Source organism: Lontra canadensis, unplaced genomic scaffold (genome assembly GCF_010015895.1).
Source record: "Lontra canadensis isolate GAN:19392208 unplaced genomic scaffold, GSC_riverotter_1.0 scaffold23, whole genome shotgun sequence".
Classification (NCBI taxonomy): Eukaryota; Metazoa; Chordata; class Mammalia; order Carnivora; family Mustelidae; genus Lontra; species Lontra canadensis.
In genome coordinates, this window is record NW_022631017.1 from 11,869,556 (window position 1) to 11,878,272 (window position 8,717).

At 40.6% G+C, this 8,717-nt stretch overlaps 1 protein-coding gene across 2 annotated transcripts in view; it reads right to left on the minus strand.

Annotated features, from left to right (window-relative positions):
* KCTD20 (potassium channel tetramerization domain containing 20) overlaps window positions 1-6,348 on the minus strand; it is a 32,329-nt gene extending 25,981 nt beyond the window's left edge. The window contains exon 1 of one of the 2 annotated variants that reach the window (XM_032862363.1): window positions 6,246-6,348. The gene's annotated coding sequence lies outside the window, so the exon portion shown is untranslated. Of the gene's footprint in view, window positions 1-5,808; window positions 5,993-6,245 lie in introns of those variants that run through there. The other variant, XM_032862364.1, reaches the window with a different exon arrangement.
* Between the last annotated feature and the right edge of the window lie 2,369 nt (window positions 6,349-8,717).

Sequence of the window (8,717 nt, forward strand, 5' to 3'; positions counted from 1 at the left end):
AACTTTCTGTGATAAATATCTTAACATATATTAGGGGTGTGTGTATGTATTCATAGATAGAGGATATATGTTATTGTGATGTATATACACACAGAACCATAATCTGTAATTAAAACCTTTCAAAATTGGGGCGCCTGGGTGGCTCAGTGGGTTAAAGCCTCTGCCTTCGGCTCAGGTCAGGATCCCAGGATTGAGCCCCGCATTGGGCTCTCTGCTCAGCGGGGAGCCTGCTTCCTCCTCTCTCTCTGCCTGCTTCTCTGCCTACTTGTGATTTCTGTCAAATAAATAAATACAATCTTTAAAAAAAATAATAATAAAATAAAACCTTTCAAAAAAGAAAACTCCAGGACCAAATGGCCTGACTAGCAAATTCTTCCCTATCTTTAAGGAAGAAATTACACCAATCTTATACAAACTCTTCCTGAAAACAGAAAAAGGAGGACTATTTTCCAATTCATTTTCAGAGGTTATTTTCTCTCATAAACATAAGTACAAAAATCCCAAGCATTATTAAAAAATTAAATCCAGATACATAAAAAGGGATAATACATTATGAGGACGGTTGGCTTAACATTCTAAAAATCAATTAATATAATTCACCACATTAAAAGACTAAAGAGAAATAGGTTTTATTTTATTATTTTTAAAATAATAAAGCGAGAGAGGAAACACAAGCAGGGGGAGTGGGAGAGGGAGAAGCAGGCTCTCTGCTGAACAAGGAACCTGATGTGGGGCTTGATCCCAGGGCGCTGAGCGAGAGAAGGAACACAAGCAGGGGGAGTGGGAGAGGGGCTTGATCCCAGGACCCTGGGATCATGACCTGAGCTGAAGGCAGACGCTTAATGACTGAGCAACCCAGGCACCCCAAACAATAGATTTTAGATTAATAACTAAAATAGCATGAAACAGTACTGATTTATTAGGTTTAAAAAAAGGCAGGTTGAAATAAATATATTCATAGAAAAAAAGACTGAAAATACTAATTATTCTCCCTTCATTGTAGGCTCATGATGTATGTGTGTGGGTTTTTTTTGTTGTTGTTGTTGTTGTTGTTGTTTTAAGATTTTATCTGTTTATTTCAGGGAGCATGAGGGGTGGGGAGGGTGAGAGGGAGAAGCGGACTTTAAGTCTTTTCAAAGGAAAAAACATTCTGGAGTTGAGTCACGCACCAGGCTCCTTGCTTGGCAAGAAGCCTGCTTCTCCACCTGCTTGTGCACTTCTGCTCTCTTTGACAAATAGGTAAAATCTTAAAACAAAACAAAACAAAAAATCCCCAAAACAGCATTTTAATATTTTCTTGAAGAATTCCATTTTTAGATACGTTTTCCTTTTTTCGCATTTTAAAAGTTATAACACATTTAGAGACTTTGGAATATTCAATAACATACAATTTAAAAAACACGTATTATGGGATGCCTGGGTGGTTCAGTAGGTTAAGCATCTGCCTCCTGGGATCATGACCTGAGCCAAAGGCAGATGCTTAACCTACTGAGCCTCCCAGGCACCCCAGGATGTTTTTTCTTCCCCTTAGAAAAGGCTTAAAATGGTTTAAGAAAAAAAAAATGTTTTAAAGTTTAAAAAATATACTACATAAGAGATTTAAAATTAAGAAATATGCTTACCAAACAAATTAGTAATTTATTAGGTTAAATATATGGAATAGTTTCTCAAGCAGATTCTTGCTTTAAATCCAAATGCAATGACTTAATGCAGAGGCATGATGTGTTTCTTAGGGTACTTGACAGCAAGCTTGGTTCTAAGTAACAGGTGGAAGTTAGAATAGGTAGGCAGGCACAGAGATAGAGGATGATGCTGCTTGAGCCCCAGGGTATAGGGCACTCAACAATAAAGGCAATGGAACATTCAGATTACCTCGCATATAATTCCCTAAACAGAAAATAAAAAATAAAAAGTAAATAATTCCCTAAACAAATTGTTACGAGCTAAACTTTGTATGTTGAGGTTTCAACTCCTAAATCCTTGGAATGGGACTATTTGGAAAAAAGGACTTTAAAGAGGTAATTAAGGTTAAATGAAGTTATTAGGGTGGGTCCTAATCCAATAGGACTTTTAAGAATAGGAAATGAGCTCACAGACACAGGGAGGAGTCCATCTACAAAGCAAGGAGGCCTCAGGTGAAACCAATCCTGCCAACATCTTGATCTCAGACCTCCAGCCTCCAGAATTGTAGGAAAATAAATTTCTGATGGTTAAGCCAGTCTGTGATACTTTTTTATGGCAGCCCTAGCAAAATGATATACAGATACAACTGTGAAAATTAAATTTCAGGTTCTGGCACCAAAAGAGATTTAGGACAAACACATAGAAGGAATCTTACATAGTTTTATGTATAGACTGTGATCTTCCTATAGAACTGTAAATCACTAGCTATTTTAAGGAAATCAAACTTTAATAATCTTGTCAATAATTTACTGTTAACTTTCCTCTAATTTTAATAACTGTATATGCTATACAAATATAAAATACTATTTAAATTTCATTTGTATTTGTTACTTTATCTGATCCTTACAACCTTTTCTATGAAACAAATAAAAACCAAACCCTCTAGTCCCAGTCACAGATCTTTGCACTATACCCCAGTATTTTCCAAAATATTTGTAAGGCTCCCCATTTTAGTAAGAACAGAGATAAAGTTTATATCTATATTTATCATAAAGCCTTAGTATTTTAACAGTAGGAAGGATAATCTGAATCTAAAGAAAAGAATATCTTAAAAAAAAAAAAAGCCAACATTTCCTGAGAATTTACTGTGTCAGGCAGTTCTAAGCACTTTACATGAATTAACTCGACCCTAATAACCCTCTGAGATCGTAACTGCAACAATCTCTATTTCAGAGACCTAGAAACTGATGAGATTATCCAAGTTAATAAATAAAGGAACCCAGGAAAAGACTGACTTCAATGCCCACATTCTGAACTGCCACCCAATGAAGTATAAAGAGGGCACTATTGAGCATAAATCTTAATGGCTTTGGAGGCAGGCAGATTTAAGTTTGAATAGAGGTTCTGCCACTTATTAGGGGTATGACTTTGGGCAAACTTAAGCTGTTTGTACCTTAGAGTCCTCAGCTCTATAATGGAGGTAAATAAGACAATGGATGTAAAAGCATTTAGTACAGTGTCTGGCACATAATGTCTAACTATTAAGCCCTTACCCTTCTAATCTACTTTCATGAATATACAAGGAGAATAGGAGAATCCAACAATGTTTAATTTGAGGACTCCAAGCAAAAATATCAAAAGGTTCTCCTGAGACACCTAGGTGGCTCAGTTGGTTAAGTGTCCAACTCTTGGTTTTGGCTCAGGTCATGATCTCAAGGTCGAGGGACTGAGCCCTACATAGGCCTCTGCACTGGGCATTACAGCCTGCTTGGGATTTTTGCTCTCCCTCACCCTTTGCCCCTCCCCCACATGTGTGTATGCAGTGCATGCACTCACGCTCTCTCCCCCCTCAAAAGAAAAAAAATTATCAAAAACTTTTTTTATCCATACTTATTTCCTTCCTACATTCCAGAAATGCATGTCATTAATCTTATTTCCCCTAAGAAAACATATTAAATCAGATTAGTAGTTAGATCAGTTTTACATGGTCTCCCATAGAACATCTAATAACTTCTATAAGGACAAGTATGGTTACAACTTTAAAACATTCTGGATGTTGCTCAAACATCTAATATTTAATAAAAATTCGCCAATATACTTATCTTAACCTTTACTGAATTCTTAAAAAAATATTAAGTTTGTAATGTCTCTTGGGATTACAAGGTAACCATCTGTTTGCTCTTATTTGAACTTCTACTACTTATTTTAAGCTTCAGAGTCCTTAGTACTCTCACTCCAGGATTTATATGGTTACATCACATTCTCCTTCAATCTCCATTTTCCCAGAAAATACTGCTTTTGTAGTCATGTGGAAGTCTCTCCATTTTCTTCTTCTACTTATAACAGAATTTCTTTTGACCTTTTCCATTTTAAGAAGCATCTTTCTTGAGAAGATTTAGTGGGAAGAACACTGGGCTGGGAGCCAGGGGTCCTCACCTCTGCCATCTCATCTCTTTATCTGAAAGATGAGAGGACTGCACTAAATAAATTTGTAATAGCTTTCCTTATATCTCTAAGCTTCATATTTCCATGATTCTGGGTCTTCCTGCTAGAAGTCATTCAGCATTCCAACAACTTTCCTCAACTTTTTACTCCAGTTAGCCAAAGAGGGGCAGGCATGTTCAAATTCAGGGGCAGGAGGAAAACACAATAATCAGGAAGTCTGGAGTTATAGAAGGAAATTGTGAACCAATTAGAAGAAGATTAATAAGAGATATAAGACAAAAAAGAGGTCAAAAACAGAAGTCAAACAGCCTAACTCTAACCTCATGCCTACATATCTATTTAAGAGGAACTAAGAGAAAAAGCTTTCAGCAGTAGAGGTTACACAGTCCTCATTTCCAGCTCAAGGGAGCAATGCAACTGTGTGCCATCTTCGCAATGTTGTTGCTAAAGCGGCCCCCTACAGGCTTTGCACAAAATAGGCGTTACTGGGTTTAATGACTGAATTAGAGTTCAGCTGAACTGAAAGCTCTCATAAACGCTACCAGTACTGCTAGGTACCATGAAATCTGAGGACTCAAGTGAAATTACATGCCATTGGCGGTCCTGGTTTTCAAGGGAAGACTGAAACTGAGTCAGATGGGATGCCAAGATGTGGCCTGATGGCACTGCTTAAATTCTGAGGATGCTAGAAGCAGCCCCAGAAGGAACAAGTACAGATTAGTAGACACAGGCTATCTCTAACCCACCAAGGCAATATCAGAATATGTATGAAAGTCATTTCCTACCCTGGTGTCAGAGTCCAAGAAAGCACTAGCTTAAGTTTCCCTCTGTAGAGGCTGGTTTCTTGGCTTGTGACTGGTTGGAAGGGAGGGGAGAGTAAATCAACAAAGGGATGAGGGAGGTGGGCAGTTCTCAAGATTCCCAGGCCAGCCTTATGGTGGTGTTTCTCAAAGTGGTATACCACACCAAGGATGGGGGTGCCTGCTTAAGATGCAGTTTCAGGGACTCATCACAGATCTCTAGAATCAAATTTCTGGGAGTGGTACTCGCATTTTTAAAGAGTAAATTTACATTTGAGAACTACTGTCCCAGAATGGGGGTGGGGGATGGGAGGTGGGGATGGGGTACGGATGGGGATAGGAACTAAGGTGAGGTTCTTTTGACTCTGGATTCATTACATATGACTACACTACTTTGCTTTGGGGACCATTAAAAAAAAAAAAAAACCTCAATTTCTCAGGTAAAACCTGAGCGAGTCCTCTAACAGTTCACAGGGGCACAATGAAAGGACCTGGAAAATGCATTTTCATGAACTGGTTAAAGAGTTCCTCCACGGCCTTGTCTACCATGTTTGTTTGTTCACTGGCTTCACTGCTTTATTTAAAAATAAACCGCCCCAACCCAGGAATTTTCAGAAAGAATCACAAACTCCGAAATATAAGAGGTTTTTGTTTGGGGGTTGGAGTTTTGTTTGTTTGTTTGTTTTGGGGTGTGTGTGTGTTGATAGTGCAGAACCAGGCTTGTAAACCTGAAGTCACTGCCTGCTATAAAAAGTAGGATTTCACTCAAAAGAAAAGATCCCCGGTTAAGGCTCTACCCAGCTCTTCTGCACTCGGAGCTTCTAATGAAAGCCAGTAATTTGTGGGTGGCAGAGAAAGGAGACTCTGAAGGAGGGGTGGGGAGTGAGCAAGACGCACTCTCCGCTCCAGACAGAGTTTGACAAGAAGTCCCACCAACTATCTGATTTTTAATGAGTCCCATTAGCTGCCAGGAAAAAACCGCGTCTGCAAAAGCGTTATCAAGAGACATTCGGCGCTACCGTCCTCACCCTGCTGGCGGGATGAAAACACCCCAGGCCTGCAGAAAACAGTCAAGTTACTCTTTAGCTGTCCCCGCGACTGCGTTTACGATTTCCATATAAGGCGACACCCCTTTCCCGGATTCTAAGACTTTATCCTCAACACGAAAACGGGCCGCCGAAACCCACTTGCGGACATTTTTCCTCGCGATGATTTCAGTCCCGCGGCCTTACAACTGGGGTCCGACCTGGCGGGCGCCCGCCCCAGCGGCAGCCGGAGGAGACGGCCCCCCCAGCCCTCACGCCCCCCGACACAAAGGCATAGCCCGGGCCCTGTCCGCCACCACACTCGCCCTACCGGGCCCCGAGCCACACTTACCTGACGCTCCCCGCCGCGCTCTCGCGCTCGGGGCCCGAACCCGCCCGGGAGGCGCGCGCACTTGGCGCCGCGAGAAGCCGCCGTGCCGCAGCGGCGCGCGCCCCCCGCCCTGGCCGGCGCGGCCACGCGGCTGAGTCACCCGGAGCTTCACATTAAAAGTCCCCTCGGCGCGCGGGGCACGCCGGGAAGGCCAGGCACCGGGCCCGCCGCCTGGGGCGGCCGTTGGTAGGTAACCTCAGTCTTTCCCTCCACGCCTACGGGTCCTGATGGAGGACGTGCTCGCACCTGCACTGCGGGGGTGGATTCTGTTTCTGAGCTGAGGATGCCCCCTTTTCAATTATTAAAGGTATAAAACGGAACGTTAGTAGCTACCGGAGTTGTAAAATAATCTTGCGCAGCCCCAGGACAGCTAATGCTTAAATGACATTGTGGAGCCTCCTTGTCTTCACGCATTTGGGGCAGAGGGTATGTAGTAAGAATGACGGAGTTCCTTAAACACGTTTTGCTTAGAAGCCCCTATCCTGGGTATGCATTCTGACCAAAGAAGAAAAAAAAATCCTCATTTTTCTCAAACTTTGAATTAATGAAACCACATGGTATATATAGCAAACAAAGTTGAATTGAAAATTTTAAATCAATCGAAAGCAAAGTATTGGAAAATTGGCTGTGTTACGAGTAAAATATTTCAACAGTCAAAAAATATTAACGTACGGTCAATGTCCTATAAATTGAGGGCTGAAAACATAAAGGAAGGAAATAATATCAGTCCTTATTGTCCTGATTTCTAGGGATTTTTGTATTTTTAAAAGTTAGTAAGTTATACTTACTATGCAAACAGTTTTATTTTAAAATTGCTGAAAACTGGGGCAGTTGGGTGGCTCAGTGGGTTAAGCATGGGACTCAGTTTCTGCTCAGGTCTTGGGATAGAGCTGGAGTAGCGCTCCCCGCTGAGGGGGAAGGCTACTTGACTTCCCTTTACTCCTCCCTCACCCTCTCATAAATAAAAAATCTTAAAAAAAAAAATAAAATTGTTGAAAACTATGTAAATTAATAGCATGATTTCTTAAATGCTGAGTCAACTTTTTTTTTTTCCCCTTACAAAAGTCTCTAGAAACGAATTTGAGGCCAAAGATTAGGATTAGAGTTGAAGTGGTAGGAATATGAGAAAATTGTTTTGACTCTCATTCTAGTAGGTTGCTATCGTGTGTATGGCAAAACTGCGTTATCAGGGTCAAAACTTTTAATTTTAAAAGCTGAAGCTATACAGTTCTTTCATTATAATTTGACTGTAGAGGTCTTTCAGGATCTAGGATCCAAACTTAACAAAGTAGAGGATTGTTCAAACTAATGCCTTTATTTCCATTTCTATAAAATATAATATTATTCCTGAGAGCAGAAAAGAAGAAAAGGAAGAAAACCTTCTTGATATTCCTGCAGGATAGTTTTGTTTTTTTTTTTTAAGAATTTATTTTTTTATGGGGGGGGGAACCACAGCAGGGGGAGCAGTAGGCAGAGAGAGAAGCAGGCTCCCTGAGGAGCAAGGAGCGGGCTGGAATCATGACCTGAGCTGAAGGCATATACTCAACGAACTGAGCTACCCAGGCATCGCTACAGGATAGTGCTTGAAGCACATTCTTCCTTTCTGGAAAGTTTTCTCTCTGCAGATTTGTAACACAAAAATCTGGCAGAAAGATCAAACAATCAGGCGAATGACTGTGTCTTTTAATTAACAGTTCAGACTAAATTTTTCTATTTTTGTCTCTACTTTCATGTCTTAAATAGCGTATCAGAACTGGCACTTTCTTGGGGTAGACACCAAGTAGATGAAGTATGAGAAATGTATATTCACAGAAAGCACTGGCATATGCTGATTTTTATCATTCATTTGTAAATTAATGCCTCTCCAAACCTGAATCTCCCACATGTATTTCTATCTGAAGCTGAAACCCTTTCTCATGTCAGATTGGCAAACCTGGAATTTTCCATTGCCATGATGGCTAATTCAAAAGGCAATACAGTTCATACAATTAACTGTGTTAAGTCTCCTTGAATATGCTGTCCACTACTAGCAAATACTGCAAAATGCCTTTTCCAATATTTCACATCACTTAAACTTCTCAACCCTGGGTGATAGATTTTATTACTCAGATTTACAAATGAGGAAAACAAGACATAGACAAGTTAAGTATCTAAGGTCATTAAACTACAGAGTGGTGCTGGCGGGTTGAGAACTTGGATCATCTGACCCCAAAGTTTGGCTCAGCATCCACTGAGTGTGTGGCAATTCTCCCTAATCGCTTCTAGGTGAACTCCTAAGAACTTCCAGGAGACACCTTAAATGCCTTCAGCTGTCAATACCAAACAACTCCATCTTAGAATGAAATTTTTAAAAAAAGATTTTATTTATTTATTTGACAGAAAAAGAGGGATCACAAGTTGGCAGAGAGCAGGCAGAGAGAGAGGGGGAAGCAG